The sequence below is a fragment of the Hippopotamus amphibius genome, chromosome 7, assembly GCF_030028045.1.
Source record: "Hippopotamus amphibius kiboko isolate mHipAmp2 chromosome 7, mHipAmp2.hap2, whole genome shotgun sequence".
Lineage (NCBI taxonomy): Eukaryota > Metazoa > Chordata > Mammalia > Artiodactyla > Hippopotamidae > Hippopotamus > Hippopotamus amphibius.
In genome coordinates this window covers 126,250,186-126,276,533 of record NC_080192.1, presented here as the reverse complement: position 1 = coordinate 126,276,533, position 26,348 = coordinate 126,250,186, and the positions used below count along the sequence as shown (strand labels likewise).

General features: G+C 51.9%; 1 protein-coding gene and 1 pseudogene across 5 annotated transcripts in view; one reads left to right on the top strand and one right to left on the bottom strand.

Annotated features, from left to right (window-relative positions):
• Positions 1 to 6,346: 6,346 nt before the first annotated feature.
• LOC130857686 (mediator of RNA polymerase II transcription subunit 22-like) lies at positions 6,347 to 14,358 on the bottom strand (annotated as a pseudogene).
• A 4,153-nt stretch (positions 14,359 to 18,511) lies between these two features.
• Positions 18,512 to 26,348, top strand: part of TOGARAM2 (TOG array regulator of axonemal microtubules 2) — a 59,013-nt gene continuing 51,176 nt past the window's right edge. For all 5 annotated transcript variants that reach the window (XR_009054816.1, XM_057743056.1, XM_057743055.1 and 2 more), the window contains exon 1: positions 18,512 to 18,670. The gene's annotated coding sequence lies outside the window, so the exon portion shown is untranslated. The remainder of the gene's footprint in view (positions 18,671 to 26,348) is intronic.

Here is a 26,348-nt window from a genome sequence, read left to right as displayed (position 1 = left end):
AGAGAACACCATAATTCAAAAAGACACATGCACTCCAATGTTCATTGCAGCACTATTTACAATAGCCAGGACATGAAAGCAACCTAAACGTCCAACAACAGATGAATGGATAAAAAAGATGTGGTACATATATACAATGGAATATTACTCAACTGTAAAAAGGAATGAAACGGACATTTGTAGAGACGTGGATGGACCTAGAGACTGTCATACAGAGTGAAGTGAGTCAGAAAGAGAAAAGCAAATATTGTATATTAACATATATATGCGAAATATAGAAAAATGGTACAAATCAACTGGTTTGCAAGGCAGAAACAGAGACACAGATGTAGAGAACAAACATATGGACACCAAGTGGGGAAAGCGGGGAGGGTTGAGGGGGAATGAATTGAGAGATTGGGATACCAAATTGTACACTCTAAACATATGCAGTTTATTGTGTTATAAAAAAAAAAAAAAAGAACTCTTGTCCTTCAACTTTCAGGTGTCTCAGCTTCCCTGAACTCCCATCTCTGTCTCCTTAACACAGCTGGATTGGGGTTCTCTGTCCCCACTCTGTGGTCTGGAATGTGCCTCCAGGCAGAAAGCTAGGATTCCTGCTAGCCTCACTTCATCTATTTCCTTTCTCTCAGGAATCACGATGCTACCTATTGTCCATTGTCTGAAAATAATTGTTTCATATATTGTATCTGGTTTTCTAATTGTTTATTGTGGGAGGGTAAATCTGGTCTATGTTATTACATCAGGTCAGAAGGAGAAGTTTCATTTAACTTTTGGTTATTGATCTTTTTTATGTGGCTACACAGTCTTTATTATAGTAATTTTAAAATGCATATAAATAATCTATGTTCATAGCAGAAAACCTTGAAATACTAATTGAAGTAAAAATCATCCATAACCCCCTCCATCCTGAAGTAAGCAGAAATAATGTTTTAGCATATATCTTTCCAGACTTTTCTATGTGCATATGTATCTATAAATACAAAAATAAGACTGTGCTGTCCCCATCACAACAATGGTTTATAACGGCTGCCTAGTTCCCAAGAACACAGGAGAAATGGCACCTATTTTTTGTCCACATTATCACAGCTCATGAGTTTTATAGCAGAGCCTCCTACATTTGAGACATTTGCAAGACTCTGGACTGGAGAAATTTCATGTGTAAAAGAAACCCATATATATCCGTGTGTGTGTGTGTGTGTGTGTGTGTGTGTATTTTAAGTCTGCAAGTCTGCAAATGTAAAATTTTGAAAGAAAAAGAATTTTATTTACCAAAAAACAAACAAACAAACAACCCAAAAGAGAGAGAGAGACAGCAAAAGAAAGAGAAACAAAAGCAGCAGATTCAACATTACATTTTTAGGCCCCAAAAGAGCTTGTCATCAAATGCATTGTCTGGGCAAAGACAGAACATTTTTTTAATGGATTGTTAGATTTCAAGAATTTTGTCCAAGTCTAGAGTGTTTATTAATTTGGATTTTTTAAAGTTGAAAAGATAAAACAGGCCACTCCGCTAAAAAAAAAAAAAAGTACAAATTGAAGCTCTGTCGCTCCTTTCATGAAATGCCCTACACTAGCCCTGTCAGAGTGGCCACTGGTCAGCATAGAGTGTCTTTTCCCATAAGGAAACTGAGCGTGGCAAAAGCTCTGGAATTAGACTCTAGCACCTACTCTGTGACCTTTGGCAATTTCCTCAACCACAAGATGAAGATAAGTGCAACTCAGAGGGTGGCTGTGAAGATGAAATAAAATAAAATTTGTAATGTGTCCAGTGATCAAAACCACACAGGTGTTCAGTAAAAAAAACCTCGGTGGCATTACAAAACCAGCTCCAGACCATAGAGCCCTCACAGCATCAAGTACAAAATCACCTTCTCCAGCCCTCAGGACATTTATTTTCCTCTCTCTTCATGTAGTTTCCAACTAAAGTCTCTCTCTTTTTTAATAGTTTAGTTGCTATTTTTTTCCGTAACACTGCAAATTCTACCTGTGACCACCTTGGCTTCCACACTCAGATGTGCTCAGCTGTCACAGATATTCTCTTTCCCTTTCCTCCCCTCCCCGAGTCTGCGCTTTCCTTCTGCATATCTCTTTGGTGGAGGCAAGGCCATCTTGGTCCTCTATACCTTTGTCCTCCTCCTCCAACCACACGCACCCTAAGAAAAGCGTGCACGCTGGATGTGCTTCTGGGGGAAGCATCGCCTGTGTCACCCATAAGGTCCTTAGAGCACCACTGCTTCCACCGTGGTCCCATCACCATTTGCAAGGACCTCCCCCTGCAGGCTCCCCCTGCCGGGATGGATGAGGCCACCTCCTGGCAGCCCCGTGAGCCCCAGGAAGATGAGCATGAGAGGAATATAGGATATTTGCTTCTTGATTTCACCAGAAGAATGTGCCATCTCTATTTGAGGCAAGAATGATGATGTGTCAGGATACTCTGTGCACAGACGCTTTTGGAGGGTTCTAGCTGGGCTTTGGCAGCTTTGCAAGGTCTGCAGTGCAGGCCACCTCTAGGGGTTGAGATTGGCCATGTGACCTTCAGTTCTGGTTTAGTACCATTGAAAGGTGAGAATGTTGGGTCTGTAACCGCCTGGCAGTGGGGAGGAGCAGTCGGTACCTCAGAGGACTCAAAGGCAAGGTGTCTTGGCCTAGGGCAGCCACCTTCCTGAGGGCTGAAGCCAGAAGCTGCAGCCTTTCTGTGGACAGTGAGGCAGGACATGACCACACTAGTGGGGCAGAGATGAGAAGATTAGAGTCCCAAGGAGACCTGGATTATTATTAATGCTGATGGGTTCTTTCGGAATCAATGGCATCTTTTTGTACAAAAACAAACAGACAATAAAACATAACCAAAAGTTTTGGAACCAGATAGACCTCTGTTCAGATGCAGAGTGTTGGGCTTACCGTCTGTGAGGTCTTTGACACGTGGCTTTCCCCTTAGGTTCCTTGTCTTTCCTGCAGAATTAGAGATGAGCCATAGTAAGTAAAAATGTAACTGCTCTGCAAATGGTAGGTGATCACTGAATGTTAATTTCCTTTCTTTTTCTCTTTCCAAAATTTGGATTACCTTTGACATTATTCTTATAACAGTCCTAGGACAGAAGCAGGGAGAATATTTTTATTCTCATTTTAGAAATGAGAAAATAGGGGTTGCATGAGGCCACAGGGACAGGGCTGGGTCTAGATATCAGATATTGAGCTATAGTAGAACTGCTATGGAACTAGGCAAGCTGGGCTTTCATCCTGGCCCTACTACTGCCCTAACCTCTCTGAGCCTCAGTTTCCTTATCTGTAAAGTGGGGATAATATGAGTGTTTACCTCCAAATGTTGTTATGAGGAGAAGTGAGCTAATATTTATAAACTGCTTAGACTGGCCAATAATAAATGGTAGCTCTGATTATTAAATGAGCCTTACAAGGCCCTCTCTCAGGGGCTTATTTTTGGATATTTTCTTGGGGCATTCCAGAAAAGTGTCCTTTAGAGTTCTGGGTGTCCTGAATGTTAGTGAGGGGTAAAGGGAGTTAATCTGTATCCATCTATGTCCAATTACTTCCCCCGACAGGAGTGTGTGCTGTGTGGGCCCGTGCGTGTGTGTCACGTTAGAAACCAGGGTGGGCTCCCTGGAGCAGGCATCCCTTGGCATCCTCAGCAGACCTGAGCTCACCATCCGTCGCCATCTCCCATGTGTGTCTCTGTATGACGGTGGCTCAGGGAGCACTTGCTCTTTATATTCAGCTGGCAACTGACAGGCACCAAAAATTGATTTATATCCATGGTAACTGTCACCATGGGGAACAGTGAGAAACAAGAGTCTTTTCTTTCCATCCGCATGACATCGAGCCAGTGCCCAGAGACCGTCCAGCCTGGCTCTCCTTCTGGCTGGCCCTGGCTTGTCTCTTCGGAGAGGATGCGTGTGTCTCCTCCTCGTCTGCCCCTCCCAGGGAGCCCCAGCTGACGGCTCGAAGCTGGAAGCTGCGGGAACCAGCAGACCTGGGGGCAACAGAACCGGGACCGGGACTTCCTGCCTTTGAAAACTCCCCTGAAGCCTGGCTCCTCAGGTGCCGTGTGGAAGGCGTGGGGAGTCGGTCATATTCTGGAGGAGGCTGAATTACTCCAGAAGGTTGCATTTGTGGTATTGATAGTTTTGCTAGAAAAGACTGGTGGTGGTGGAGGTGGGGAGATCCTCAACCGACTTTCTGGTGGTGGGAAGATGTGGTCTCTCTGTCTCCTCACCCCTGAGGCTGCTATTATATTCTTCTCTGAGGTATCTTTTTTATGGGAGGGAGCCTTCTTCCTCATCTGCTTCAGATGACTTTTCTGGAGGGAAGTAATGATGTTCTGGTACCAGGTGGAGAGGGAGAGCCACAGCCTGACTGACCTGGACACCTTTCTTGAGATCTGATTTGTTTTGATGGTCCCAAGAGGTAACATATGATTTGAATTGAATTATAAATTTGTTATTTGGTTGGGCTTAAGTTCTGGGCTAGTTGCTTTGGAAACTTTGGGACAGATCAGAGCATCATTTTGTAACATATGTTCCTTAAAACTCTGATCCTGAGAAATAGTTCATGAACAAACAGGTCTATGGTCATATATATTTGGAAGTTGGTTCATATTCTACACCCCCACCCCCACCCCCCTTTTTTTTGACCATGCCATGAGACTTGCAGGATCTTAGTTCCCTGACCAGGGACTGAACCTGGGCCACAGCAGTAAAAGCACCTAGTCCTAACCACTGGGTTGCCAGGGAATTCCCATAATCTACCCCTTTTTTGGAGAATTACAATACATAGAACATATGAAAAGGCCCTGAGACACGGTTTAAAGAAACTATTTCGGCATTAAGTTCATGTTTCCCAAACTTTCTTTACATTTTTTTTTTTTCTTTTACATTCACATTTGTTCCACAAAACAAAGCTGGGGAATGGCTGGGATGGAGACTCCCACTGGTCCTGAGGCAGGTCTGGCCAATAGCATGATTTCAGAATATAGCTGGAGTGAAACACAGGATCTAGCTGAAATGCAGAGGACTGTGTGGCCTATTTCCTCCATATTCCAGAAGCACTGAGCTGCGAGTGTTCTTAGTGGGGTTGATGTTGGAGGTTGGGAACAATGAAAAGTGGCCCCTGAACTGAGAAGGTATCTTGAGATGGAAAAATGAGGCAGGCAGCTCCACATAATCTATGGATCGGCTTATTACAGGGTAATTTACTCACAGGGTAGGATTGGGTGGACACTATCTGGAAGCTGCACAATTTTATAGTTAACCTAAGCTCGGGGGGTAAGTGCCTGGAAACAGGACGTTCCTAAGTCAAGATTTATGATGGGTAACTAGCATCGTGGGTGCTGGGAATACATCAGTGAAGGTCTCCATCATTGGGGACTAACAGAGCATAGAGGCCACCTGGTTCTAATGATTATTAAACCACATCTATTAACCACAAAGCCCTTGCCAACAGAGAAGAGATTTCCCGCACAGCCCAGCCCAGGGGAGGGTCAGTGGAAGGACAAGAGGAACTGAATGGGCCCAAGAGGGTGTCAGTTATGCTCAGAGCCAGCAGGTTGGGGAATGACAGGCGGGGTGGGAGAGCCTGGAAGGGTGCGGTCTGGTGGTCCTCATACTTGCCTAAAGGTGGAGCCTTCACTGCCTCCCTGGGGGGAGGGGGTGCATTTTTGAGAGTGTTAGGAAGCTCACCCTCCTGTGCGTCTTTAAAGTAGGGTCCCAGCCTCTGGAGCTGTGGAGCCAAGCCCTGTCCATTGTCTTATTTTATTTTATTTTATTTATTTATTTAGCAAAGGGGCAGAGCTGGTTTTACTCAACAGTCTCATTACAAAAATAACCAAAATGTGTGCAGCAGCAGAAGGACCCTATCGGAAGGACCCTTCCCTATAGGAAGCACCCTATTGGACTTCTGTGAGAGTGGCAGCCCCTTCCCCCTACAGCCCTGCATGGAGGCCTGGCCTTGCCTCGCCTCGTACTGTCCACTCTGAGCGCTCTCAGGTCCGGTCTCCAAACAGTGGGCATCCTCCCTGCCCTGATCTTAGGTCCTCAACAGGACAAACTATCCTGGAAACTTCCTTCCATCCCAGCCAACCAGGAGGGTCGCAAATGAGAGATGACGACTCGAGGAAGGACAGGCCACCCCAGAATGGCTGGGGGCATTACTTTCCCCCGACACTTCTAGGTGGACTGTCCCTGGGCTGACAAGTTTCCCAAAGAGGCCACAGCAGCTCCCCAAGTGGGAACCAGGGCTGAGGGGAGTCGAGGCAGTGGGGAGCCCAGAGGGGAGCACCGGACTTCGTCCCTACGATCCTAGGGGCCCAGCGAGGGGAGCCCTGGGAGGCTCAGGCGTGTTCCGTGGGGCCGGGGCCCCCGGCGTGGGAGTGGGCAGGGGCTGCGGCCTGCAGGGGGCCAGCACTGGGCTCCGGGGACGCCAGCGGAGGGGCTGAGAGGCCGTCCGCGGAGTCTGTGTCGAGGTCCGGCCTCCAGTAAGCTCCGCACAGAGGCAGATCGTCAGCTTCGCAAAGACGTGAGCTTTTCGACCACCAGAAGCCCAGGGAGAGACAGGAGCAGGCAGAGGCGGAAGCCAGGGAGGGAAAGCGAGACAGAAGCCGCGTTAAGGAAAAGCAGACCGCACCCCAGACCTGCCTTGCCCTCCCCTCCTCTGCGCTAGTCCCTCCAGCAAGCGGGCCTGGCTGAGGGCGAGGCACGGGGGCGCTGCCCCGCCTCTGGGTCTTCCAGAGAATCCCAAAGGGCGCCTCCTGGGACCAGCCACCAGCAGGCTGCGAGACCTCGGCAGGTCCCTTCCACGGACCGACTTGTGTCCCTCTTGCCACGTGGCCTTTCTAGCCTCTGCCGCTACCTCCTGTCCTCGCTCCAGCTGCCCTCCTCCTGCAGGGAGCTGCAGGCCTGGCCACACGCTCCCACTCACCAGCTGCAGGCCCCAGTGTCCAGAGCTCGCCATGGTCTCCACGGTTCCTACCCCTTGCAAGGTCCCTGAGGAGAGACCCTGTCTTCTCTGTGGGTCTGGCCTTGGCGAGACTCAGCCTGAGTGGGGTGGCAGTTAGAAGCAGACGCCCTGGCGTTCTGTGTGACTTCAAACAGGCCCCTGGCCCCTTGAGCTCCATCTCCCGCCTCTAATACGGGGACAGTAGGGCTGGCGTCTCAGGGCGAGGATGCAGGTGAAGAGCACGGCTCATGAAGGGTGTCGAGGGGGCGCCTAGAGCCTGGCCGGGCCCCACACTTGCCTCGCTGGCTTTCTCCCCAATCCTGCCCTGCCTCTCGCTCCCGCCCTTACTCCTGCCCTCAGCATTCAGTCTCAGAAACCACCCTGGACACAGAGTGGAGTCTCAAGGAGAGTGGAGGGTGAGAGGCAGAGAGAGAGTAAATTGCGAGCAGAAAGTAGGGGAGCAGGCGTGGAGACAGGGCCGTGGGCAGCCGGGTCACACGTGGAGGATGGGCTGAGCGCTGGTGGTCCGGGGAGTTGGGGGGAGGTGGGGGTGGGGACTGGGGGTCGAGCAGGGAGGGGCCCACAGCCCACCAGCCCTGACTCAGCTGAGCCCTGGCTGCTCACAGGCACTGACAGACGAGGGAGGAACTCGGCCTCTCGAGGCACTGGCCCTCTGGGACCAGAAACCCCCCTGCGTGAACCCAAGACTGACAGCACGGAGCCGGGGCGTGAGGAGCCTACCTCTCGGGCCCCGGGTTCCCCTGCTGCCCTGCCCCCGGCCCTCAGCCTCAAGAGGCAGGGCTGAATTGCTGTCCTGCGACTGCTCAGTCCAGGGGCCTGGCCCTGGGGGGCAGCAGGAAGACAAACAGGCACATAAGGGACAAGGGGGGCTGTGAGCAACGTCCCCAGCACGGTCTGAAACCCCCCAGGGACCTACCTGGGGCCCCCTCTCTGAAGGCCAGGTGTGTAAAAGGCACTTGCCACGTGTCTGCTGAGCCGTGGGTATCAGGGACGAGAGGAGGCCCCAGAACTCTCAGGAAGACCCTAAACCCCTCCCACGGGCCAGTGACACTCTGTCCCTTCCCACGAAAGCCAAGATGGGCAGGGACCATGAGGGGTGGCACTAAGGCCAGCGCAGGGAAACCAAGCCCCGGGCCACAGACGTGCTGCTCGTGGCCCCAGCATGGCCGCCACGGGACAGAAAGCAGCGCTGAGCATCCACGAAGGAAGGAAACGTGTCCGGCGCGGGCGAGCAGGGGTGTGGACGCTGTGCCTGCTGGACCAAGTCTTGATTTTTCCAAGCTAATGGGGATGGAGGTGCAAGGCGTCTCCAGCCTCCGTTTCCCCGCATGTACGTTACACCTGGGCTCTGGTTTCTCAGGGCCCCTCCAGCTCAGACTGCCTCAGGCTTCAGGATTCTAAGCGGCCACATGCAGGCTCGGGTGACAGGTCTCGCCCACAGCTGTATCCCTGGGGCCCAGTGTGGGCCTGGCAGGGAGGTGGGCTGTGGTCTGTGAACATGGCTGAGCTGAGGGGAAAGTCAGTGGTCCACGTCCCCAGGCCTGGCTTTCAAGGCCATCCTCTGCTTGGCTTTTCTCCTCCTCCTTCCCAGGAGTCCCCACCCTCAACACACACACAGTAGGTGTCCAGTGACACCCATATGGAATTGCACCCCCGGCAAGCACTAGTGTCCTGGACACGGGCCTGCGTGGCCAAGAGAGCTAGCGCTGCCTTGGCCGGAATGTTCAGATATTGATTAGACAGCTCAGAGGGACAGGCCCCCGGGGTAGAAATGCTGCCGTGGCCCTTCCAACCCTTGAGGTTCTGTGACTTTCATCCCGATGTCCAGTCCCCGGTAGAAGGCGTAAATTGTCTGTCAATCAAACGCTCTGACTGTGAGGTCTGCTCTGAAACCCAGGCAGAGGACTCTGTTGCCAAGACCGGGACAGATTCGGGAAAACAGGACCTTCGGGCTGCCAGGTGGGGTTGGGCCATCCCTGCTGCCCGGGCCCAGGTCCGCAGGTCTACATGGGGTCCAGCCGTATTTGTACCTGAACGAGTAATACTCCTCCTCCAGCTCGTAGAGGTCAATGGAGACCTCATCCCGCAGGGTGATGAGCTTCCGGTCACACGCCCGCAGAGCTCGCAGCTGCTGGTTGCGCTGGTCGACGGCCTCATTCACCGACGGGAAGTCGTTGAGGATGAGGAAATGCTTGAGGTCAGACACCAGCTTCATCAGGGACTCGCCGGCTCGGACGATGTTGGCGGCTCGCACGTGCATCTCGTAATTGCCCTGCTCGCCCTGAGTGGCCCTCGACACCTGCGTCTCGTCCTCGATCTTGGCGGTCTTGATGATCTCGGTGAAGTTGTCCATGATGGACTTGATGTCGTCCTTGAGCCGCTTGTTGTATGTAAGACTGCAGCAGCGTCTCCTTGTTCTGCGTCGGGGCTCTCTGCTGGGCCAGGGCGGGGCCTCGGGCAGGGCAGGGGCACTTGGCCTGCACCCCCAATTCGCCACCCTCGTCTCCACGCCGGGGCCCCCGAGGGCCGCCCCACGAGGGCTCTTGGCCGCTCGGCTCCGGCGGCTCCCGCGGCTCCGGGGTCTCTGCCGGGACCACCCTCCTGCTGGCGCCAGGTGCCTCCGGGCTGCGCGCGCTGGCTGGGCACCCCCGACCGAACTCGCGGTTTTGAAGCCACTCTGGGGTAAATCGCAGGAGAAGACGCCGACTTTGCCGAGCAGCCCCAACGCCCACACCTGGCCCGCAGAGCCCGGGGCTGGCAGGTACCCGGCCTGGGAGGGGGGCGGGGACGAGCACGCGCCCCTCCCGGGAAGTCCCTGCCCCCGGCGCCTCTCCGCGCCCCTTCCCCCTCCATGGTGTCTTATCTCTTCAGTGGCTCAGCGGAGCCCTCATGCTCCCCTCTGAGTCCTTTTCCTCTACGTCTTCTCTGCTGCTCACATAATATGATGGAGAGGGCCTCAGCCCACTCTCTCGTTCCTCTATGTGTGCCATGGTTGGCTGGTATCCTTCCCACGGTGTGGTCAGGAGAAGCAGATCTGAACACGGAGCCAGCCCCTCCTTCAGACCAGTGCCTGCCCCCAGTCTCTGGCCCAGAAGAGTGGAGTCTGTTCTCACCTGTTTGCCTCTCTCCTCAGGTAGCAACTCGTGTGCGTTGGGGAAAGGCTCTTTGATTAGTGTGTCCACGCTAAGGCTGTGATTTGTGTTCCCCTGGGCTGAATTAGGTACCGCCCTGGTGAGGAGGATTGGTTGAGGTTTTCCGTCTTAGTCATTATATTCTCCTTGACACAAGGGTCTTTGGATAGGAAGCCTCAGTGAGCCAGTTGCCTTATCTGTTAGGATGCTGTCAGCTTCAAGTGATAGAAAACCCTCCTCAAAATGTCTTAAACAATAAAGGACATTTACAAGCACACTAGCTGGCCTGCTTCAGTAGCTTAAAGTGCCTCAAATATGCTCTTTCACTTTGTCCCTTGAGAGTGTCCAATTATGTGAGCTTTGCCTGGGGATTTCCAAGCCTTTGGGACACTCTGTTTCACCCTATGTGCCTTCCCTGCTCCAGGGAGGAAAAGAATAGCTTATTACATTTACCCATATTTTTACTCTTTCCGTGTTCTTTCTTTGTTCCTGATATCTCAAGTTTCCCTCTTGTATGATTTCCTTTCTGTTTGAAGAATTTCCCTTAGCCATACTTTTACGTAGATCTGATAACAAATACTCTTAGTTTCTTTTGTCCATAGATGTCTTGATTTCATCTTTATTCCCAAGGGATATTTTTGCTGGATACAGAATTCTGGGTTGACAGTTGTTTTCTTTCAAGATTTTTTTTTTCTTTGTCTTTAGTTTTCTGAACTTTATGATATATTTTGAAGTGGATTTCTTTAGGTTTATTTTGTTTGGAACTGGCTCAGTTTCTTGAATCTGTAAATTAACGTCTGTCACTAAATTTGGGAAGTTTTCAACCATATTTCTTTAAATACTTTTTTAGCCCCACACTCTTTCTCCTCTTCACCCAATAGTACACATGTTATATCTTTGGTTATAATCCCCCAGGTCCCTGAAGCACTGTTCATTTCTTTTCAGTTTATTTTCTCTGTTATTCCCATTCGATAATTTCTATTGTTCTATCTTCAAGTTTACTGATTCTTTCCCCTGCCATAGTGATATTCACACTTAGTTTTTTATTTCAGTTGTATTTTTCAGTTCTAAATTTCCAGTTGGCTGTTCTTTATATCTTGTATTCCTTTGCTGGGACTTTCTATTTTTTTATGTGTTTCAAGCATGTTCGTAATTGCTCATCAAAACATTTTATGATGGCTGCTATAAAATCCTTGTTATATAATCCATATCATCTTGCTGTTACATCATTGATTGTCTTTTCTCATTTAAGTTGAGATTTTCCTTGTTCTAGGTATGATGAGTAATTTTCAGTTGTATCCTGGACATCTGGTTATTATGTTGGAGGACTCTAGATTCTATTTAATCTTTTTTTTTTTTTTTTGCAGGCAGTTACCCTGTTTAGGTGTAGCCCACAGATCCAGGTGTGGATGGATGTTCAGTTTCCCACTGGACCCTGCTTACACCATCCCAGTAGAAGTAGGAAACTGCCTCACACTGCTATGCCTTGACTCATTGCCAGTGAATGGGGGTGGAAGTTCCATTCCCCACTGGACCCTGCTGGGTGGAGGCTTAAAAAGAAAATTATACATAGAGAAATATACACAAATCATCAGTATGTGATCATGAATTTTCACAAACTGGACATATGAGAGCATTTTAAGAATTTTCTTATTTCTTTGCATGTGCTTATAAAATGTATCAAATACTTTTTCCTTATTAGTTTCTAAATTATTCACTCACCTATTGACTCTTTCCCTCCCTCTGCCCCTCATCTCTCTTTCTTTACATTCATTCTTTCATTTATTTATTTATCTACTCATTCATTCACATATTAGTTTCCCTCCCTCCTCCCTCCCCTCCACCCGCCTACACACCCATCCACCCATCCATCCATCCATCCATCCATCCATCCATCCATCCATCCATCATCCATCCATCCATTGTTGAAGGAACAGTATCCTTCCTCATGACCCTTCCAGTGGCAGCATCATCAGAAGGCCTTGGTCCATGTTGTTACTATGACTGATTTCTGTTGTGACCCTCTAGGCCTCAGTTTCCCTCATCTGTAATAGGAAGGGCTTGGTTTGGTCCTCTCTCTGACCTTGTGGCTTGGGTTGCATATATTATTTTTGGAGTTTCCCAGGAACTTCTCAGAAAACAAGTCAGCCCAGAGGGGGATGCCAATTGGGTGGGGCCTGTTCTGTGCCCTTGGCAGTGTCTGACCACCCCCAGCCAGGCTGTGGTGGTCAGCACCTCCCAAGTTCGCACAGGCTGGGCCCTGAGTGGTGAGCTGCAGTAAAGTGAAACATGAGTGATATTTTGGGAGGATCAGTCAGCCCTAGTGTCAGTCTAGAAACAGTACCAGCTTGCCTCCACTGTTTTATTCCTCTGCGTGGGGGTGTGTGGCATGCAGAGGGGAGTGAGCCTCCAGCCCTCTCCTCTGTCCGGGGTGGGACCCAGAATACAGGGTGTCAGAGAGCGAGAGACCTGGAGGTCATCCAGTGTCTGATCCCCTTGCTTCACAGTGATAGTTTGGAAGCCTGGAGAGGACGGGACTTGCTGGAAGTCACGCAGGAAAGTTGATGACAGAGTCAGGATTGGGACCAACTGCCTGGTCCCCTTGTCTGGAACCCTTGGCTCGGTCACGTGCTCGTCATTGTTGGTCTGGACTCACTTTGTCTTTTTTTTTTTTAATTAATTAATTTATATATTTATTGATTTATTATTTATTGGCTGTATTGGGTCTTCATTGCTGCACGGGCTTTCTCCAGTTGTGGAGAGCAGGGGCTACTCTTCGTTGTTGTGTAAGGGCTTCTTATTGTGGTGGCTTCTCTTGTTGCCGAGCACAGGCTCTAGGTGCATGGGTTTCAGTAGTTGTGGCACGTGGGGTCAGTAGTTGTGGCTCGCGGGCTCTAGAGCGCAGGCTCAGTTGTTGTGGTGCAGGGGCTTAGTTGCTCCGTGGCATGTGGGATCTTCCCGGACCAGGGATTGAATCTGTGTCCCCTGCATTGGCAGGCAGATTCTTAACCACTGTGCCACCAGGGAAGCCCCTGGACTCACTTTATCTTGAGAGGTAGGAAGCTGAAGCAGGGACAAGGGCATGCCCTTGTCTCTTCAGAGACCCGCTATGCATTTAGATGCCTATTTGTATATTTGAACCAGGATGTTCAGATACTTTGCAATGGGAAGTGTATTCAGGACATCTAGTCTTTTTCGTTGCTGGAAATAGAAGGAGTTTAATTCATTTTACAAATCGAGCCTGGGCATTCTCCTCCCCGAGGTCCCCACCAGGAGGGCCTTGTCCCACTCGCTCCATGTGACCTAACCTCTCTGTGTGGCTAGGACAGTGCTGGTTTTTAATGGGGCCGTGCCAGCCAAGGGGTCAGAAATCCCCCTCCCCAATCCACCATCCTATGAATGGTGCCCAGGCTGGTCTGTAAGCCTGGAGATAACAGTCCCCACGTCTGCTCCTGGGAAGGGCAGTGAACGTTGCAGGGAAAGGGAACTCTATGCCCCTAACCTTCCCTTCTCCTTCACACTGTCACTCCCACCATGTGTACTGTCTGCTGTTCACTCTGGCTGGAGCTGGTTCTAGGGAATCCAGAGACCTGGACCCTTCCCTCAAGGAGCTTGCAGCCGCGTGTGTGTGCGCACGCACACGCTGGGGGCTGGGCTGGGCTGGACGATCACGGCTCAGTGTGCTGAGTGGAGCTGCGGTGGGGCTGGAGAAGCAGAGGAGGCCGTGGAGAGTCAGGGAGGGTTCCCCAAAGGGGAACGGGGCCTGGCCAGGGGCAATATGTGTATGTAAAGGGGTGGGGGAAGGGCCTTCCAGGTGGAGGGAAGCGCGTGAGGAACGGCCAGGAGTGAGGAAGGGTGTGGGCAGCTGTGCTCCTCAATGAAGCCTCTACCAAGAGCCCAGCTATATGCTTGGAAGCCTCTTTGTATATTTGAACCAGGACATCCAGATACTTTACAATGGAAAGTGTATTCAGGACATATAGTTCTTCACATTGCTGGAAACAGAAGCAGTTTAATTCATTTTACAAATCAACAAGGGCCAAGAGGACCCTCAATGACATTTTTCTTGAGGGAATAGGGTCAACATGTAAACTTCCACTGGCCAAATTCTTCAGCAGGGAAAATTACAGAATATCGGCGTTTGAGATCTTCTGGAGCTGCTTTCTGGGTAGATGAGGGCCATCCTCTGTGGGTGCGGTGGGGACGACTTGTCCGGTACTTTCAAGAGCCCTCCTCCCGGCTCGTGATTCTGCATGGTCGCTAAGTCCATTTAATTCAATCATGTCAAGTGTTTATTCAGTGCCTCCTGGGCAGGCTGGGCCTTGTGCCCTGTGCTGGGTGTGTGTAAATAATCTCTCGTAGTCCTTGTTTTCAGGGAACTGCAGAATGTGGAGGGACACAGGCACGGAGTCATCAAGCTCAGCAGAGAGTCAGTGCGATGACAGGAACATGGGGACTGGCCGGATGACAAAAGTGTCACGAGGGCAGGATGTGGAGAAACCACAGGGGTGGCGTCGCAGCCGGCTGGTTATGCTGGGCACCTCCATCACCCGCAGGCTTGAACAGAGTGGTTATAGGCCCTCAGAAATGAAGAGGGCTGGACGTCCCTGGTGGTGCAGTGGTTAAGAATCCACCTGCCAATGCAGGGGACACGGGTTTGAGCCCTGGTCCAGGCAGATCCCACATGTTGCGGAGTAACTAAGCCCGTGCTCCCCAGCAAGAGACGCCACCCCACTGAGAAGCCCATGCACCACAACGAACAGTAGCCCCCACTAGCGGCAACTAGAGGAACCTCGCACGCAGTAACGAACACCCAACACAGACAAAAATAAACAAACAAATAAGTAAATTTATAAAAAAAAAAGTGAGAAATGAAGAGGGCTGCCTGTCAGGAGCCATGACCTTCATGTGAAGAGCTGTGACCCTCAGATGACCCTCAGATGAAGGGTGTGGACTGTGCGGAGGAAGTGGGGGGAGTAAAACCTTGGTCTCTCTTCTCGCGCTTTCATTGGCCAAACTCAAGGGAGCCAGAAGGCTCTGTTGATGTAGCCCAGAGAGGAGGGCCTCCATCTGCTGATCCGCACAGAGCAGGGTGGGGGGAGGAAGAGCGGGCCTGGAGGGGAGCGGGAGATGTCCTGCACTCAGGCACTTGCAGGGAGCACAGGGGAGGCTTCCTTTAGGAGAGGATGCTTGAGCTCTGTGTTGGTTTCCTGGCCTGCTGTAATAAAGCATCACACACTGGGCAGCTCAGAACAGCAGAAATGTACTGTGTCCCGGTGCTGGAGGCCAGGAACCTGGCATCAGACTGTTGGCAGGGCCGTGCCCTGAAGGTGCTAGCGGAGGACGTTCCAGGCCTCTCTCCTGGCTCCTGGTAGTTGCTCGGTTGCGGCAGCGTAACTCCAGTCTTCACGAGGCTGTCTCCTTGTGTGTGTGTGTGTGTCTGTGTCCAAATTTCCCCTTCTTATAAGGACACGAGTCCTGTTGGATTAGGGGTCCACCTCTTAATTTAGTTAATTACACCTGCAATGACCCTGTTCCCAAATAAAGTTTTGTTCTGAGTTACTTGGGGGCTATGATGACTTTTTAGGAGGTTTAGTCCAACCCACCACAAGCTGTGGCTTGAAAGATGGGTAGGGATTTACCAGGCAGACAAGCATATGTGTATGTGTGTGTGTGTGTGGAGGGGGGGGCGTGCTATTCAGGTGGAGCAATTACTTAGACACCCAGAGGCCTAAGAGCCACATGTTTGGGGCCTGCGAGCACGCATACCTTACGGTGGCTTCGAAGGCCCTGTGATCTGGTCTCTCGTCCCTCCAGCCCTTCCCCGCAGGCTCCCACACTGTGGAATTCCTCCAGAACCTCTCCCCTTGCTAGCAGGCCTCTCTAGAGAGCCTGCCTGCTTTTGTGAGGCTTGAAGCTTAAACAATTTGGGAGCTTCTTTAAGAAAGAAGATAAAATTAGATATGAAAGAAATCACAACAAATCCCCAGGGCCAGTAGATTCGAGTCCCTTTCTTCTGTGTTCTCTTCAGGTGAGTTATAGGAAAGCTTCCAGATGGCAGTTCTGCGTCTCCCCACCTCCCAACTCTCCCTGGGCTCACGGGGGCCCTGGGCTTGAAGATCACGCCCTTCTGTACCCCTGCTGTCCCCTGGCCAGCTCCTCACCCGTCAGGCTGTCAGGCGTTAGGCTGACGCCGCACCGCGTGGCCCCAGCTCACGCTCTTCACCACGTCGTCACAGTGATGGTGAGCCTGTGACCCAGCCAGGCGCCTGCTGTGTGCCAGGCGGGGCGCTGAGAGCTTTCCAAGGTCACACACACCCCAGAAAGCAGGGAGAGCTGCCTCCTCCCTCCCCCCTTGCTTGGCACGTGGCGTTCTGGGGGCGCTGAGTGCCTGCTCCTCACCCGCAGTCACGCGGTGGCTGGCTGGGATCCAGTGTGGCCTCAGAGCTCTGGTTTCCAAGGGCTGTGCAAAGCGTTCCCCCCGTATTACAGGTAATGCAGGGGTGCACAGGTGGTCACCTGCTGGGTGTCTGTCACTCAGCCCCTTAGGGCAGACTGGTCTCTGTTTCTAGCAGGGGTCAGGGTGGTGACGGAGGGGAGCAGGAAGAGATGCTTCTGAAGGACAGAGCAGGGGCCAGGCTGAAGGGGCTTGTTGGCCGTGTGTTGAGTGTGGCCTTTACCCCAAGGACACTGGGAGCCACGAGGGGTGTCCCGCTGGGGAGTGACCATCGGATCTATATTTCAGAAGCTCTGACTCTCGCTGTGGTGTGAGGATGGGTCTAGGGGGAGGTACGGGTACCCTGCCCCCCAAGTGGAGCTGAGGGACACTGAGGCTGGCCTCGTCCTGTCCCCATCCTGTCTGGTGTTCCCACTGATGACCTCCTCTCACTTACAAGCGGCAGGACGTGGACAAGGACTTACCGTGCTGGGCCTCAGCCTCCCCATTTGTAAACGCGGGTTTCTTCCTACCTGAGTTTCGTCATACTTCCGACCCCATGGCAGGGGGGTGGGGGGATGGGGTGATCCAACGCAAAGCACGAGGAAGTCTCTCCCCACTCCTCGCGGGAGCTGCCTCCTCCCTCTGCTGGAGGGAGTGCAGGAGTTTGGTTCAACTTGCCAGCTTGCCTCCTGGGGGGCCGTGGTGAAGGCAGCCTCCGCGTGGGGCCCAACAGGCCTGTGGGCTTCCAGCTCAGGGCCAGTGCTGCCGCGGGGTTCTTGCTCCCAGTGCTCATCGCCTGGCCCTCCTTGGCCCCTCCTGGAGCTTGGCTAATGCAAGCTGCTCCTTCCAGGGCCTCAGGAGAGGCTCCCACAGGCCCGGCCTCCGTGGTGTCTCAGAGAAGGGGCGAGAACCCCAGGAGGGTGCCAGGAAGGCCGGCAGTGGGTTCAGTGGGCAAGCCCTGGGCACCTGTGATGCAGTCGGCCAGGCCTCCCGGGTGTGTGACCAGCCTCCGGCCAGCTCTCCCTGCTCTGCATTTCACGTGCCTGCCAATTCCTCTGTAAAGAACATGGGGGGATCTGCCTGGAAAGATTCTTTGTGTCTTTGGGCGAGTGGCTCTTTGCACCGCTGCATAAAATCAGTGAGGCCCGGCTACCCCTGCCCTTTGGATGGTGAAAGTGAGAAGGGAGTAGGGTGAGGGGTGGGAGCAGTTGTCATTTGAGGTGGGACCACCAGCCTGGAATTTCTGTCCAAGGGCCTGGGCTCGGTGAGGAAGCACACACGGGCTGCTAGGGTTCACGTTTTCTACAAGTTGGAGCAGTGAAATCTGGTTTGGGAGGAGGCTACGTAGGCTTCCTGCTATGCAAGTACTTCTGAGGAACAACTTGAACAGTGATGGAGGGCCTACAATGGGCTAGACAGAGTCACAGGGTGTGACATGCACCTATTTCATTCTTACAGCAGCCCTATCAAGTCAGTACTATTACTATCCCCATTTTATAGATGAGGAAACTGAGGCTGAGAAAGGTCAAGTACTGGCTGGAGGTCACACAGCTGGAAGATCAGGATTCAAACCCAGCTCTGCCTGCTGCCAAGGCCTGGATGTTTATACTACCTGCCCTTCAGCCTCTAGAAGTGGCTTGAGAGCTGAACCAGAATTGGGCCCAGAGACCAACCGCAGCAAAACCGGGGGTTATCTGCCAGTGGCATCCCTGCCCCAAGCCTGCAGCGCTGGCCCTTGCTTCGGTTACCATGGGCTCTCTCTGTGGCCGCCCCACAGGACAGGCTGGCCACTTGGGAGTGCTCTGCCCTGGGTTAGCCCTGGAGGAAATGAGGCCGTGGGGAGACGTCTCCTGGCTCCCTCTCTCCCCCACACAGGGAGCAGCAGTTGCTACGCAGCCTTGTTTGTTCAAGGAGAGCCTGGCGGCGAGCAGGAGCGTGCCAGCAGCAGGGCCAGCGGCCGCCCCCAGCACCTGCCCAGACAGGAGGCCCGCAGCCCAGGGCTGCGAGGCTGGGCCGGGGCCAGGGCAGGCCAGGTGTGGGGCTATCCCGTCGTTGCCTCCCTGGACCCACGGGCGGTGTCGTGTGCGGAGGGACCATGGAACCTGGATTCCTCTAGTGACACGGAGAGGTGAGAGGTGGTGTGTCTAGCCAGCTGTTGGTGCAGGGATGGGATGGGTGAGTCAGGACGCCTAAAGTCCTTGGAGGGGTGTCCGGGAGCTGGTCTGGAGCAAGGACAAAGGGTGTGATGAGAGGAAGGACATCAAGCCATGATGGGGGCCGAGTCACGGCCGGGAGGTCCCTTCCTCTCTCTGGGCCTTGCTGAGTCAGCTCTGGTCGGGGAGATTGGACTGCTACTCTCTGAGCAGAGAGCCAGGGAAGGAGGGGTGTCCTGGGCTGGCCCCTCCCCGGCCTTGGCCTCTGTCAGAGCTCTCTGTTTGGGGGTAAACTCCACATGGCTCAGATGCCCGCCCAGCCAAGGCTCCCTGGGTCGGGGAGGGGGGAGGGGATGGGTGGGCGTGTGTGCCGCGGGGAAGGTTGAGGGGTGCAGGGAACTCATGTGAAATGCAGGCCTTGGAGGGGCTGTGCTATGGGTTTGTTTGTTTGTTTTAAAGAACTTTTATTGAGATATAATTGACATACAAAAAACTGCATATATTTAAAGTGTACAATTTGATATTTTTTTTCTCATTAGTAATGTATATATGGCAATCCCAATCTCCCAACTCATACCACCCCAACCCCACCTCCTGCCACCCGCTTTCCAAGCTTGGTGTCCTTATGTTTGTTCTCTACATCTGTGTCTCTATTTCTGTCTGCTCTGGGTCTGAATTCTGGCTCCACCTCTTACATGCTTTGTGGACTTACGTTCTTTCCTTCCTGAGCCTCAGTTTCCTCACCTGTGAAGTGGGGGTTAAATAATGCCTCCCTTGGGGCTGCTTGTGAGGCGTGGAGATGGTGAGGAGGGCAGCTCGCGTGCAGCCCCGTGCTAGAGGGATGCCGCTTTTGTTAATGCTGTTGTTATCACTGCAGAGATGATCACGTTCCTTCCTAGAGCAGATTTCAGGCTCCCGAAGCTGGGGTTTTGCCAGCCACCCCTCCTGGACCAGGGCCCATGTTGGCCCAGGGGTCTCAAGGGGCTGGTAGGGCCCTGGGAGCACTGAGACGGGAGGGTCTGTGCTCCGTGGGTCACAGAGCACGGGGCACCCGGCCCCAGGTAGGGTATACGGGGGTGAGTTATCAAGCCGGCCCTGAGCCTGGCAAGCCCCGCACTGCTCTCCACCACGTCCCAGCAGGACGGCACCTGCAGCCTTTCCCACCCCAGGCCGGCTGGCTCCCAGGACCGGCTCTGTCTCAGCCCTGGAGGCTTGGAGTAGCAGATTTGAAGAAAGAGGATGTAGTGGGAACAATGGACCAGAGACGTCAAGCTGAGCTCTGGAGAGACCTACTTCCGGGTGCCCCCAGGACCGCCTCAGAGGCACCAGACTCTGCTCACCAGCATGGATACTTGGAAGTTGATTATTTCATGCTCAGCCTCTTGCAGACAGAAGAATGTATAAAACTCACAGTTTGAAGAAGCGACTACCACCAGCTCAAGAAATAGACACCCCGATGATACCCTAGAACCGTCCCCCCATCCCCCACCATGGACCCCTTCCTTATCATAGCCACCTCCCTCCCCCCGGGGCCAATCACATCCTTATTTTTCCTTGCTTTTCAATGAGGTTTTCCCATCTATGTATGCGTTCCTAAACGCTCCATTTAATTTTGTCTTCCTTTGAACTTTCTATAAACAGAATCACACTCTACGGAGTCCTCTGTGTTTAGCTTCTTTCACTAAACATTATCCTGTGGAGTCATCTGTGGTGTTGAGTAGAGTGCGGGTTTGTTCATTTCCATTGCTGTGGAATATTCCATGGCATGAATACACCATAACTTATGTCCCCATTTTCTTGTTGGGCATTGGGATTATTTCCTGATTTTGTCCATATCAACAGAACTGCTATGAACATTCTCCTACTTCTTCCTGAGTTCACACAATCAAAATTTTCTCTGGGATAGATACCTAGGAGTGGAATTGCTGGGCGTAGGGTTTGCACGTCTTTCCCAAGTGGTTGACCCGTTTATACCTCACCAGTCACACGTGCTCTGCATCTCATCAACTCTTTTTTTTTTTGTAAATTTATTTGTTTATTTATTTAATTTATTGGCTGCATTGGGTCTTCATTGCTGCACACGGGCTTTCTCTAGTTGCAGTGAGTGGGGGCTACTCTTCACTGTGGTGCTCAGGCTCCTCATTGTAGTGGCTTCTCTTGCTGCAGAGCACGGGCCCTAGGCACATGGGCTTCAGTAGTTGTGGCACATGGGCTCAGTAGTTGTGGCTCACGGGCTCTAGAGCACAGGCTCAATAGCTGTGGCACACGGGCTTAGTTGCTCTGCGGCATGTGGAATCTTCCCAGGGCAGGGCTCGAACCCGTGTCCCCTCCATTGGCAGGCGAATTCTTTACCACTGCGCCGCCTAGGAAGTCCTGCATCTCATCAACTCTTGGTACCGTCTATAATTTAATTTTTGCCAACCTTTGAAGACAGGTGGTAGCATCTCATTCTGACTTTAATTTGCACTTCTGTGATCATCAGGAAATGAGCACCTGCCCTCGCCTTTCTTTCTCCCCACTTTCCTTCCTTTTTGTGTCCCCTTTCCCCTGATCTCTCTCTTAATGCCCTCATTCAGCTGTTTTCTGACCTTCATTTTTCTCTCTGTCCTCCTGCCCCTCTGTCCCTACCCTCCCATTCTCCTTCTTGGGGGACCAATCACTCATCCACATTATTTCTCTGTCATTGATCTTTGAGCGCAGACCTGGGCTCCAGAGCAGCTGTCTGGAGGTCTGAGATTTCCACTTTGTCTCTTCTTCAAAACCTCTGGTTCTTGGCCCAACTCACATCACTTCTTGGGCCTTGGATTTCCCTTCAATTAAACAAGGACAGAAAAAACAATGGCCTTCCACAGAAGCCATTTCAATTTCCCAGGCAATACCTGGCACATGCCCTGGTGAGACACGTGTAAGACTCTAGCTCTTGGTCAAGGAGCATTGGCTTTCTCCTGGGGCCATTGGGGGAAGGATAGAACTGGTGCTCTGAAGTCCTCTGAGCTTCTTACGGGGAGATTTTTGTCGAGAGCCCTTTCCTGGAATGTGACCGACATTCTGATGGTAGTCACGGTCACAACTTTGCTGAGACTCTGACGGGAAAAGCTGTTTGATGTCTTCCTACTTTCTTCTGAGTCTCTGGTACCTGTAAGTGTTCACAGACTGCAGTTTGAAGATTGGAGCTCCAGATACTGAGCAGGGGTCTCTGAACAGCCAAACCATGCAGAAAGCATTCCGGGGCCAGTGGACCAGGCCACTTTTAGTTCAAGACTCTAGAGCTATGATTAAGCTCTAGGATGACTCCTTCCTGATGGTGGGAATCTCAGGGTGGGCAACAGGTTTCCAAGTCCCTGCCAGCGGCTACGTAATTTCAGGCAGGATTTGGTTCAGTAGCACCTGGCCCCACCCTCAGGAAGACACTGACCAGGCTCTGACATGCTGAGGGACCATTTTGGGGAGGCCTTGGTGGGAGATTGGAGAAGGAAGCTTTCTTCCTAGCCCTGCTCAGGGCCTTGCCAGCTGGTGGCTAGTATGATGCCTGCAGGGTTGTGGCCCTGGTAGGCACTGGCTCTTGGGTATGTCATCCAGCCCCTCATGAACCCCTCTTTTACCAGCCAGGAGACTTGCTGACCTCTAAGATCCCTTGCAGCTCAAAATTTAGTGGCAGGAGACGCAGGTAAAGGCACATCCTGTTCCCACAGTGTGAAACTTCATTATATTACTAGCACAGATTCTGATCTCTTATTTATATTCACATCAACATGATATACAAGAGTGGGGGAAAGCTCAGAAGATTTTGGATTTTACAAATTTATGGATACGTTATGTACCCATTATCACTAGGGCTGCCACTTGCTCATATGGTGCTTTTGTGTGAGTTAGAAAAAGATGCCTCGTTTCTTAAGACATTTTACTTTCATTCATCAGAGAAGGGATATAGTAAATGTACAAATCTGTAGTGTCTGCAGTGTGAATGGTGTTCCCTTAATTATGATGCCTTTGTACAGTGCCCAACCTGAACAATCAAACAGGGCAGCCCTGCTTCTCTTCTACCTTCATTGTTTTTCAAACACAGATTAATTAAAACTTTCTTTCATACATAGGTTTCCCCATATCTTCAAGACCAATTCTTCTCATATCAGAATTCCTGGGGAGGGTGTAGGGGGCTGTTTCACATGTCGCAGACCTAGATATATATGCAGCTGCCTTCTTCCTCTCTCTATTCCACCCATCCCCCAAAAACACACACTGAGCTTTTACAAGTTGAAGACCACAGTCCTCAGCTGTGTTGGTGCACAAAAAAAATGGTTGAGAAGCACTGCTTTGGGCTTGTGACGGTGAGATCCACCCGGTCCCAGGAGGTCACTGAGATGTAGGCGTGTCCTGCCCCAGCCTGCCCTCTGCCTCCTGCTCACCCCAGGGAACTCATGCACCGGAAGGACATCCTGCTGCACCAGGCAGCACTGCCACTTTGCCACCCAGCCTCAGCCAGGCCTCTTGACTTCTTGCCTCAAAGACTTTCAAAAAGGACATTTCCCTCTCCTTGAACACCTGAACACATGCGGTAAAATTGTTAGTAAACGAACCATAATATTAATAGCCACTGTTTACTGAGTACTTGCTAGGGGCCAGACACAGAGTTAAGTGCTTGTCATATTTTATTGAATACTCTCAATAACTTTGTGTGATAGACAATGTTATTTCCATTGCAATTAAATGGAGGCTCAGGGAAGTTTAGTCATGTGTTGCATGCTTGGAGAAGTTTAGCTGTATGAAGTCACACAGCTGGCAGGGGATGGAATTTAATCCAAGTTTGTTGACACCTAAGTGTCTGCTCTGGAATACCATGTTCCATTACCTCCAAGAGCAGAGGGCATCAGCCCTGATGCTTCTGCTCAGTCGCTCTGTGGCCTTGATCTAGTTACTTAAACTCTCTGAGCCTCAATCTTCTTATCTATAAAATGAGGACAGGAATACCTGCCTTGTTACTTGATTTCGAAAGTTAAGTGGCTTAATATTTAGCACCACTTAGCCCAGTGCCTGGCACACAGCAGCATGGAAGTAAGAAATGTTAGTTTCCTTCACTTAGTTTCTTCTTAACGAGACTGTCTGTAAAGATGTGCTTTAATTTTGATTTCTTCATTCATTCATGCTACAGCAGTTATTGAGAGATGTTCCTGTGTGCCAGGCACTGTGTTTGGCCTTTGTCTGGATTTCTTTAAATTCCCATGCGCCCGCTTAGCTGACCTACACTTGATACTGTCTGAAGGACAGAGGGGTTATAGGAGTATCGATCCCACCTGACCCCATGATCGGCGGGCCAGTGGGTGTAGCTCCAGAGCTGGTTACGTGGCCCAGGAAAGGAGCAGTTACGGTGGGAGTGCCGTCTCATCTGTGCACTGCCTGCCTGCTGGACCCTGTGCCAGTCACAGCTGAGCCACTGGTGGGGAGGGGGGTGCCCTTGGGTGCCTCTGGCGAGTGTGTGCATCAGTCTCCTGATTCTGGGTGGAGGAGGCTCTTAGGACTACCAGCTCCAGGAGTAGCTGAGTCCTTATCTGGAAGATGAGAGTCATTGTGGAAATCGGCTCTGCCCCAGGCTAACAAAGATGGAGGCATCTGACTGGGGTGAGGGTGGGAAAAGGAACAGAATTTTTTTTCTGGGTTCAAAATACACCATATTCCAGAGTTTCACTGTCTCACGCTCGGCGGTCTTACCTCCTACTTCACGGACGATGTCAAAGCCCTCCTGCCCGCTCCCTCTGGGCGCCCCTGGGCTGTCCCCATCCCGCCCCCTTGTGAACCCAGCCCGCGCCTGTGCCTGCACCCTTGCCCCCTGTCCGGTTAGCTCTGGGATCCTGCTCCATCCGTTCCCCTGCCTCCCTCCACATCTGCAGCCTTTCCCTTCTCCTGGCTCCTCTTCCTCCTCCTATGCAAATGCTCTAGTATCTCCTCTATTTAAAAAAGATACACAGAGAACAAACAAACCAGCAAACAGCACACACTTGGCCAGCCCGCCCTCCTTGCCAGCTGCCACCCACTCCCTCTCCTCTCTTTCCCATCCAGCAGCTCCAGGGAACGCTGTGTGCCCATTGTCTTCCTGGCCTTCCACGTGCTCCCCAACAGCAACTTTCTGTGACCTCCAGGTGCCCCATGCACAGAAATTGCTCTCACTAACCTGATGCTTCCCTCACAGCCGCATCCAACGGGCTTTCCTCAGTCCTTACTCGGCCCGACCTCTGCTGTGTTGACACTTCCACTCACTCTCTGCTCTCTTGGTTTTCCTGGTACCCACCCCGCCCTGGCTTCCCTGACTGTCCTTGCTTTAGCTTTTCTCTCTTGTGGTCAGGTCTTCCTTATACCAGGCCCTTTCCAGATTCTTAGACGAGAATACTGTAGAAACGATTTTTGCTTCCACAAGACTCTTTTTTTTTTCTAATTCTTTTTCCTCTCCTTTTTTTTTTTTTTGGCTGCACTGAGGGGCTTGTGAGATCTTAGTTCCCCAAGCAGGGAATGAACCTGGGCCACCGGAAGTGAAAGCTCTGCGTCCTAACCACTGGACTGCCAGGGAAGTCCCACAAGACTCTTAGGCAAACAAAGATTTTCATTAGACGAGATGGCTCGTGCCAAAGGGAGAAAGCGTGAAAAAGTGCCAGCTCGAGGGGCGAGTTGCTTTTATAACAAAAGGGAGGGTTTGCCTCATGGCCACTGATAATTTCCAGAAATAGTCAAACATCTTTGATCAGCAGTGGGACCTCCATGGTGGCTATCAGGAATAGGGATGCTTCTGTGAGGGGAAAGGAATGCATGAGAATTTTCTGCAAGAAAGCACAGGAACAGATGTGGCTGAAATTGGTCGTTGAGCTTCTTGTCTGGTGGCCACGAGGTACCCTGGGCCTTTGTTCTCCAGCTGGCGGGGCTTGTTTTGCCCAAGGCTGTTCCTGGTTCTGTTTCCAAGACGATTGCCTGTCTCATTCCCACTGACGGCATCTGCTCTCATGGCTTCGTGAGTCCCAGGGGTTTCCTGGCCTGTATCTCTAGCCCAGCTCACCCTCTCTGGAGTCTCAGACCAGCTGATTTCTGGATGCCTTCACCTGGGGGCCCTGGAGGAGCCACAAACCAACCTGACCAAACCAGGACTCAGGATCTCTCCCAGGCCGGCATCTCCTCCCGGGTTCACCATCTCGACGGCAGGTGGGCACCCCACCCTCCAGGCGCCTCACCAGAACCCTGGCCTCGGGCTAGGCTCGCCCAGCTCGCCTCATCTAGTCAGTCCTCCAGGCCTGTGGATGTGGCTCCTGACCTCCTTCTCAGATCCGCCCCCGCCCGCATCCGAACCACCTCTGTCCCCGGTCACTCTCCTCTCTCTCCAGGCTGATTTCCACAGCCTCGTGCCCTGTCCACCCAAACCTGTCCTCCACCTGCAGCTGCCGTGAGCTTCATTCACTGCAGCAGTACAGACGCCATGGGGTACTGATTGCTTGATAGGCGCTGGGCTCAATATTGAATTATCGAATACATGATTGAAGCAGGGTAGGCAATATCTGCCTTTTTACAGGTAAAGAAACTGGGGCTCAGAGAACGTTGGTAACATGCCTGCGGTCACACAGCTCACAGGTGTTGGAATTTAGTCTCTCTTAGTCCCTTACCTATGGCTGAATGAGT